The sequence below is a fragment of the Macrobrachium nipponense genome, chromosome 20 (genome assembly GCF_015104395.2).
Source record: "Macrobrachium nipponense isolate FS-2020 chromosome 20, ASM1510439v2, whole genome shotgun sequence".
In the NCBI taxonomy this organism is placed as follows: Eukaryota; Metazoa; Arthropoda; class Malacostraca; order Decapoda; family Palaemonidae; genus Macrobrachium; species Macrobrachium nipponense.
Window position 1 is genome coordinate 53,779,106 of NC_061089.1, and position 9,624 is coordinate 53,788,729.

Sequence of the window (9,624 nt, forward strand, 5' to 3'; positions counted from 1 at the left end):
GAGTTAATTTACGATTATATTAAAAAGTACCATAAATTATGATATAATTTCACCTAAACTGTGATGAAGAATTTATGTTGCAGGGGATTTATTCTTGCAGGTTAATCATAAGTCTTACAATGCCTGGAAAAACACCTGGAGTGGACTTGTTAAAAATAACCATTAACCCCAACTACTAAAAACGAAAATTTCATTTGTGATGTCTGTTTGTATGTTCGTCTCAGGGGTGTGGCTTTGAAACCCACCCGTTTATGTAAGTTGGGTCAAATGATGGACACATGCCAAAGTTTGTCTTGATTGGTCACGTGGTTCAGATTTTTATAGCACACAAACATACAACGAAACCAACATTGACTTTTAATATATATAAATATATTCAAATTAGGTGACAAACACGACACTGCACAGGATTAGTACCTCAATTACCCTAGTGTTGCATGGTGTAGTTTTCTTTACATGTCCCTGTTGAACAAAAACATCCCTCACTAAATCGAAACTTATCCCCACTTTCTTGAATCAGCCCCACTCAACCTAAGCACCCACACTAACCCAAAACACACCCGCACTAAACCTGAAGACATCCCCCACTAAACCTAAAAACACCCTCGCTAAACCAGAACATAGCCCCACTAAATTTAAACAAACCTAAGCACATCCTCCATTAAACAGAAACACCCCTCCCACTAAACCTAATTGCACTTTCCACTTAAACTAAAAACACATCCACTAAACATAAACACACACCACCTAAATGCACCCTCCACTAAACCTAAATACATCCTCCACTAAGCCTAAACACCCCTCCCACCAAACATAAACACTAATCATAAACACACACCAACTACTAAGCCTAAACAAACCCCTCACTAAACCTAAACACACACCACCCACAAAACCTAAATACACCACTCACTAAACAGACCCTAAATACATCCTCCACTAAACACAAAGACCCATACCAATAAACGTAAATACACCCTTTATTAAACCTAAACACATCCAACTAAACCTAAACACCCACAAACCCTAAAAACACTCCTCACTAAGACTAAATACACCTCCTACCAAACCTAAACATCCCACTACTAAACATAAACACACACCAACAAATAAGCCTAAATACACCCCTCACTAAACCAAAACTAAACACTCCTCCACTCAACATAAACACCCCACCAAGTAAACATAAATGCACCCTCCATTAAACCTAAACACATCCTAACTAACCATAAACACACACCAACCACAAACCTTAAAAACACTCCACACTAAGTCTAAAGGCAACCACCACTTTACCTAAACACACACCCACTACAAAAAATACACACACCACACCAGATTGAAACACCCAATAAACCTAAACACGCTCCTCACTAAACCACCCACTTAACTGAAACACCCCCACTAAACCTAAGCACAACCTCACTAAACCATAACATCACAAACTAACAAGAACAAACCCCACTAAACCTGAACATATGAACTAAACCTAAATTTTCCTCCCAAAACCTAAACACACACCACCCACCAAACCTAAATGTGCTCTCCACTAAACCTAAACACATCCCCACTAAACCTAAGCACACACCTTCCACATAACCTGAATACACCCCACAATAAACCTAAACACCCCTCTCACCAAAGCTAAAGACACCCCTGCTAAACATAAACACTAGCCAATAATTAAACCTAAAGACACCCCTCACTAAACCTAAAAACACCTCTCACTAAACTGAACCTAAACACATTCTCCACTAAACATAAATGCAGACTCCAATAAACCTAAACACACACCACCCCCAATCCCTAAAAACACTCCTTGCTAAGCCTAAGGGCAACCATCGCTAAACCTAAACACACCATCTAAAAAATCTAATCACACCCCCACCAAATCTAAACACACTAATTAAACCTAAACACGCTCCTTATTAAACCACCCACTCAACTGAAACACCCTAACTAAACCTACACACATCCTCGCTCAACCATAACAACCCAACTAAACAAGAATAAACCCCCACTAAACCTGAATATATCCACTAAACCTAAATATCCCTCCCACCAAACTTTAACACATCCCATACTGAACCTAAACACACACCACCTAAAACCTAAATGTCACCCCCCACTAACCTAAACACACCCCACTAAATGTAAACTCCCCTTCCACTAATCATAAATGCATCCTCCACTAAACACACCCAGAATAAAGCTAAACACACACCACCCACAAACCATAACACACCTCTCACTTAACCAAATATGCACCCCTACTGAACTTAAACTCGCCCCCACTAAACCTAAACACATTCCCCAATAAACATAGACACACACCTCACTAACATTAAATTCACCCCCACTAAACCTAAACTAAACACACCTCCATTAATTGTAAACACATCCCCCACTAAACCTAATCACACTCACTAAACCTAAATGCACCCCAATAAACCTATAAATGCACCCGACTAAAATTAAACACATCCCAATAAACTTAAAACACACACCTAATAAACCAAACGCACCCCACTAAATCTAAAAACATTCAGCAATATACCTAAACACCTCTCCCACGAAACCTAAACACATCTTCCACTAAACCTAAACATCTCTCCCAATAAACATAAATGCACCCTACATTAAACACACTCCTTCCTACTAAACCTAAGCTCACCCTTAATAAACCTAAACACACCTATCATTAGACTTGAATGCACCGCACTAAACCTAAACACACCTGCACTAAATGTAAACACATCCCCCACTAAACCTTAACACACCCCTGACTAAACCTAAATGCATCCCAATATACCTTAACATATCCCCACTAAACCTAAAAGCATCCCTCACTAAACTTAAATTACCCCAGTAAACCAAAACACATCCTCACTAAACCTACACACACATCCCAAACTAAACCTAAACAAACCCTTAACTAAACTAAACGCACCCCTCACACCTAAACATACATTCCCCACTACACCTAAACACACAACCCCAACTAAAATTAAACAAACCCCTCACTAAACCAAAATACATACTTTTTTTTCCAATCTAAATAATTACATCTGACTGGGCTGTATTTTATTCACATCGGCTTAATCTCTCCATTCTACGTCTTAACGAACCCCTACCCCTCCTCCCACACACAAACCCAACACCTCAGGGGCAACTCCGACCTCCCCTTACTCACATCCATCGCTAATGATAACAGTTATTTCAAAAATCCCTTCACCGACAAACGAAGCCTTTTTATGGTTATGCTTTTAGAAAATTTTCTGCTTAAAATCTACCTATTCTTTCATTTCGTTGTTGTTTTAGATTTAGCTGAGCTTATGCAAGCACTGGCTCTTGCTCCTAGAGCAGCCCCATTTCCAAAGTATATGCTTATAAACTCGTGTTACACCCTTCATATGACACACACACGCGCACACACACACACACACACACACACACACACACACACACACACATATATATAATATATATATATATATATATATATATATATATATTTAAATATAATTTAAACGGTTTTCCTTTAAAGGGATTAGCTTCAATGGTTTAAAACCTTTTTGGTCCTCTGCAAGTCTTATAAGAGACCCTCCGATCTGGAATTCACCAGTTATGTAACCACCAGCTATATCATTAATTTCTTAAGTAAACATAATCGCAAAGGATATTTTTTACTAGAAATAGGAGAAAATGGTTCCTCCCCAGTGGGACCTATCTCGGGGTTTTCTCTGGTGAGGTAGGGATGAATCATTATGCCACTAAACTATTCTACACAAACATAAACACACATACATATGCACACACACAAACAAATGCACACACGACTTGTAGCAATTGCTTGAATCCGACGGCTCGATGACAGCTGTATGAAGAGGAGTGTTCGATCATCGTTATATTTATTCATTAAGTGTTTTCGTTCACACCCAACCGCCCACGTAAAATTAAACGGTACCACATTCCAAAAAAATATAATTAAAGATAATGATATTTGTATCAAATGGTCGCCAGAATAATTAATCGGTTTCTCCGAACAAGCAATTACTGGAATATGAGACGTGGTTGTGTTCGTAGGCAGACTGGGTACGTAGTTAATTTTCTAACTGTCCCTTCCACTCGATTAGTATAGCGTACCTCGTCACACTGACCGGACATAGTGATCGTTTATATTAGCGCAGTGATCTTGCTAGTGATGAAAAATTAAAATCACAGTGATGGATTTATGTTTGAGAGACTTGTGATGACTTGGGAGTAACCGTTACCTAAAGGAGGCTCGACCTGACCTATGGATACGATGTGACATAATTAAAAAACAAAATCTCACCATCAAGTGTGGTTCTTGGACGAAGGTTATCATGAGGCTACATGTGGTTGTTCAAGCCATATGAGAACCGTCTGTAGCTTTAATAAACTAATAACAAAGCACGGCTGGCCAGGAGTGCCAAGTTCAAACGGGTAATCATAATATGGACTCATGGAGAGAGGTTCGTTGTCGAATGCAGGCAGTATGTGTACCCAAGTATGTCGTGTAGCAGAGCTTACAACAGAAATGGACTGGCAAATATCGAAGTTGCTGGTACATAATTAGAGAGTTTAAGCTCCGAATAATGTGAAATGTTTTGATTATCAAAGACGATATGCACGTTGAAAATTATCATCTAAAACCAGTCAGTGAACGCCGACTGAACCTAGGCCTATACACTACTAAACGGCACCATGAGTCCCCACACTTAGCAAGACTGGTTATAGCTACTATTAATTCTTCCATGCTATACATTATAGCCTTAAATTTACAATTTCCTACATTTCTTTAGTATACTGCTTATATTTCATGTCACTATCTCAGCTTTACACCGTAGGCCTACAAATTGTCTCGCGGTCATACTAGCATGTGATCAGGTGTTGATACCAGCAACTTCTTCCTTGTCCGGTCAGAGCCAGAATATTTATTGTGGAAAGCAAGATACCCAAGATTACAATACCCGTGTATGGGAAGAGACACTGGGGAAATGAAAGATGGAAAGAAACGATATATGAAGGTGATTCAAGAAATGGATGGTACGAACGGCATCTTTCAAGTTTGGTGTCTAAACTACTGGAACCTATGCCGCATCCTCATAAAAAAATATTTGGAGTTTTACCAGTCGCTGTTGATCTCGGTGGCTCTTCCATAACGACAATTTCATTTCGGAGTAACACTAAAATAACAGAATGAACTAGCACCACGTGTTGGACAACCGTCGTCCTGCCCGTCTGCTGGTGAGTAATCGACTTATGACATTTTTGTAATGCTTCATTCGAAATGCTCGTTTTGTTTTTATTATTAAAGATGCAGTAACTCGTCATCAAATGGCATTAATCGACTGGCAAGTGGTAAAAGAATATTGAGTATTTTATTAATATTTTATCAATTTTGTGTATATGTTTGAAATGAGGTTCGCGTGTTCCTGTGAGAAGCATGACACACAATGTTCATCCGCCCTCGAGTACAAAAACTGGTTTTGGTAATGCTTTCTTAGAAGTGATGGGTTTTTAAAAAAAAAATTATAGATGCAGTAACTTCATTCATCAGCTGTAAATACTAATAGTGCTGGTAGTATTTGATCAATTTTGTGTAAATGTTTAGAATGAGATTCACGTTTCTGTGAGCGAAACAATAAGTGTTTATCCCCGCCTCCAAGGGTCTAAATTTGTTGATTCACGATTATTGTGTGTGAGAGATGTTTATTTGTGGTGATAGAAGTTCTCTCTCGACGTGGTTCGGAAGTCAGGTAAAAGCCGTTGGTTCCGTTGCTGAATAACCACCGGTTCCATGCAATGTCAAAACACCATACAAACAATCACGATTCTTGTGGCCTCAATACTGTGTCGAAGTTTTTAACGGTATTTTGTTGATGCACACCTTTTGATGAAGGACCCAGTAACTCTGCACATTGGATGGCGTGTTAAAAATGCCCTTTTAAACATTACTAATGCCTGAATTCTTTAGCAATGAGTATGATATTTAGTTTTTGTCCTCATGTGTGTTATCAAGGATGAATGCTGAAACCGCGGTCATTGTAGTTATTGCTGTTTCAACAACATTGTACTTTATTGTATGACTTTTGTTTGACATTCACACGTGAAAGTGATAGATCCAATAATATTTTTTATGAACTAGCATGTGTTCAAACTTCCATTTATGATATGATTAACATTGTGTCAGTAGTGCTTCCATTTTTATAATAGATTGTGTAGGAAGCATATTTGTTTTAATGGCAACTGGCGAGTGTTAAAGGTGCGATCATTTAATAGACATTTTTTTTCTTAGTTCTGTGTTGAAGATTTGAATGTTTTAGGAGAGAACCACGTTTCTTTTTTGTATGAAGGTTGTGCCAACACTGTTAGTCTAGACCTTCTAAATTACATTGCCATTGTTATCGCCTAGACTCATATTCTCAATCATCATTCGTCCATTATCAATTATACGAAGCGAAAGCGTTAATGTTATCAACGTTTACAATACTTATATGGGGTTCAAAGGTTTAGTGCTGCGTCCACATAATTTTTCTTTATGAGCAATGTACAGTGATGCTCAAATCTCATGCGACATGACTCCAAAGGATTTCGTTCAATATTCACTAACTGGCAACTAGCTTGCTCCATATTTATCTTTTATTTCAATGCGAAAACGCGAGTATCGCATACACTAAAGCCATAATATGTTTCATAAGAGTGAAATCTGTCATATATTTAAAAATTGTAAGAAAATGTCACGTGTAGCCAAATTTCAGAAAAACCCTTACGAAACATTTTCAAAACTTTCGTTCACTCATTGCTGAAGCATTTGACCAAAACGAAGTCGCAATCAAACCTCAGTTCAAATGTTAACTAAATAAAAAGAAGAACGAAAAAAATTGTCGTAACATTAATAATGCTTCCAAAGCAAACATAAAATTTGAAATAGTCCTATTTGATTGCTTTTACTCTCAACGCTGAAAAAATGTAAATATGTATATACAAAAGTAGAATGTGCCCACCGATATCAACGTGTGAGGGGAGCATGTGTGACGTATCAGTGTCGGTGCAACAACAACCACCTGGTATATAAGTAGGTCTACAATGAGTAGAGACCATTAAATTATCTTGAAAACATTTACTTTATGTGTTAAAGGAATATTTGGATTTTCATACATAATTATTTGTTATCTTTCTTAAATATTTCAAAACTGATAGCATACTAGCAAATATTCGCCTATTTGTCAAAGACAAGATATTATTCCTAGGCCTAGGTGTTAGATTTCTTTACTCAACACTTAACATTCACATCTCTATATTAACAATTTCTGGCCAGAAAGCAAATGAGGTTATCTACACATTCCTGCACTTCAAGTTACCTTATGAAAGAATAAATTATACACCAAAATCGAGCAGAAGGACTTTTAAGAAAATAATATTGTAAACCAGTTGAAAAACAAGTGTTACATATGCCTTGATATTAATACTTATGATATTTCGATTAATAACCATCTTCTCCATGTAACCAAAATCATCGTCATCTTTTTTATTCCTCAAAGAATAGGTATAATCTCTACAAATAAAAACATTAATAAAGATTACATCTCAGAAAGCTTAGATTATTTTTCCAGGCCTATAAATCATTTTGCAACATACAGGCAGCTTAAACACAGCCTGAAACTTCAACATTCAAAGAAAACTGGTTGTAATTCATATTCCTCAAAGAACAGGTGATCTCTACAAATAAATTCATTAGTAACAGATTACATCTCAGATGGCTTAGATAATTTTTTTAGGCCTATAAAACATTTTCCAACATACAGGCAGTTTAAACGCAGCCAAAATCTTCAACATTCAAATAAAACTTGTTTTAATTCATATTCCTACATTGAAAGTGTTGTTATGACTGTTGAGCTTATTAGGTCTACTGTCATAATGCTGCAGACATGTTATGTTGACCAGTCCGAGGAGCATGTTAAGTGTGCTTTCATTGCTGGCACCGCTAACCTTATCACACCACACTTGAACTGAGCAACGTAAAGATAAGAAAAATAACAAAATCGATTCAAATCACACAAATTAAGAATTATACCAATGCATAAAAGGGATCATATCTATTTAACCATACGGGAAATAAGGCTGGCTGTGAATTCGCAAACTTTTCGACATGAATGACATTACAAATAAAAAAAAGAAAAAAATAGCGCTACTTGGCAACATCACGTTGAGTCTGAGAATATGGACGATACAAAAAGAATCATGTCGCATGAGATTTGAGCCCCACTGTACATATGTTTTTCTAGGGAAATAGCTCCTACGATTATCTCTAACAAAAATGGCAACATTTCCAGTTTCGCTGTATTTTTGTCCCCGAAAATGAGAAAACGTGGCTGTTCAGCGGCTTTATTAGAATGTCAGATTTTATAGTAAAAGCTTTGGCCGGATCAACTTGGATATGATGCTATTTTATCCTTGTGAAAAAAAAAAAAAACAAACTCGCGAGGGTAATAATCAAATTGTTTAGGATCCGTTATGAGCTTAGATGTAATTATATCTCTAGAATAATAAGTAAATCGTATACCTTTTCCACGTAAATTACAAGTAAAATATTGTAGAGTATGTGCGGAGGAAGGAAGGATAGACAGTGTCTCTGTTCACATGGCAACCTTCCTTTTTAACCTCGTAGCTACGAATGGCATCAAACGGTGCATGAAAGCGTCCGAGGAAGACAAAAGAATAGACTAAGATTTTCCCCCGGTACGACGAAGGGAGGAATTTCCCCCCCGAGTCGAATAAGCTTGTAGCTCCTCGCTTTTTATGTGTATCACTGGACGGACGGAGGAAGGGGGAAGGCGGAGCTGGATGGAGCTGCCATGAGCAAGAACACAACCGTATCATGGGGAGCGTCGGCATGCTCTTGCTCCAGCTGCACATCCGGGCGTTATCACGACTTCCTCGCGTACGCTCCCGCCTCATGCCAAGCTTGGGAAGAGTGAATCCTCAATAAAATGCTCCGCGGACGACCATGATACTCAACAATGGATGAGGGTGGGGCAGAGCAAATACGCCGGCAAGTCATTAGAGCATATTGAATACGCTACTGGTTTATTTGAAGCACCGGTGAATAGCTTCTGTATAGTTAACATGCTTGGTGATACAGATAACAAATCAGGTGCATTATTGGAGACGGGTATGAGCAGCTGCCCAGTCGCATGCCCGGGCGTAATAAATCTTCAGTGTCGCCTTAAACACAAAGCAATCCTCTTGTCTCGGTACTCGGTAGACCCCTAGGTGTTCAAAGATATCGATTGGCCAAAATTTCAGGGTGGGGTGTCGGGGACTTTGTAAGCACGTCTTATTTTCCAGACGGGTCAATATACCCTGTTTTGAGAGTTCAAGGCAATAAAGGTGTGAATCATAGCCATATTAGATTCGAGGGCGGATTTGTAAACTTCTCGATTGTGAATCTTTGACGCTATGTTGCAAAAGATTATCATTCAAATATCTCATGGATTTGTGTTGTACAAAGCAGCCATATCATATTTGTAATGTTAATTTTTAAAAAAAATTACTGAATTTGATCAAATAAGACCTAAATATTGAGGCATATGATCA

General features: G+C 38.0%; 1 long non-coding RNA gene across 1 annotated transcript in view; it reads right to left on the reverse strand.

Annotated features, from left to right (window-relative positions):
• The window catches only part of LOC135221062 (uncharacterized), a 127,528-nt gene extending 122,036 nt beyond the window's left edge, over nt 1–5,492 (reverse strand). Inside the window, exon 1 of the long non-coding RNA XR_010315864.1 lies at nt 5,154–5,492. This is a non-coding gene — a long non-coding RNA (uncharacterized LOC135221062). The remainder of the gene's footprint in view (nt 1–5,153) is intronic.
• Between the last annotated feature and the right edge of the window lie 4,132 nt (nt 5,493–9,624).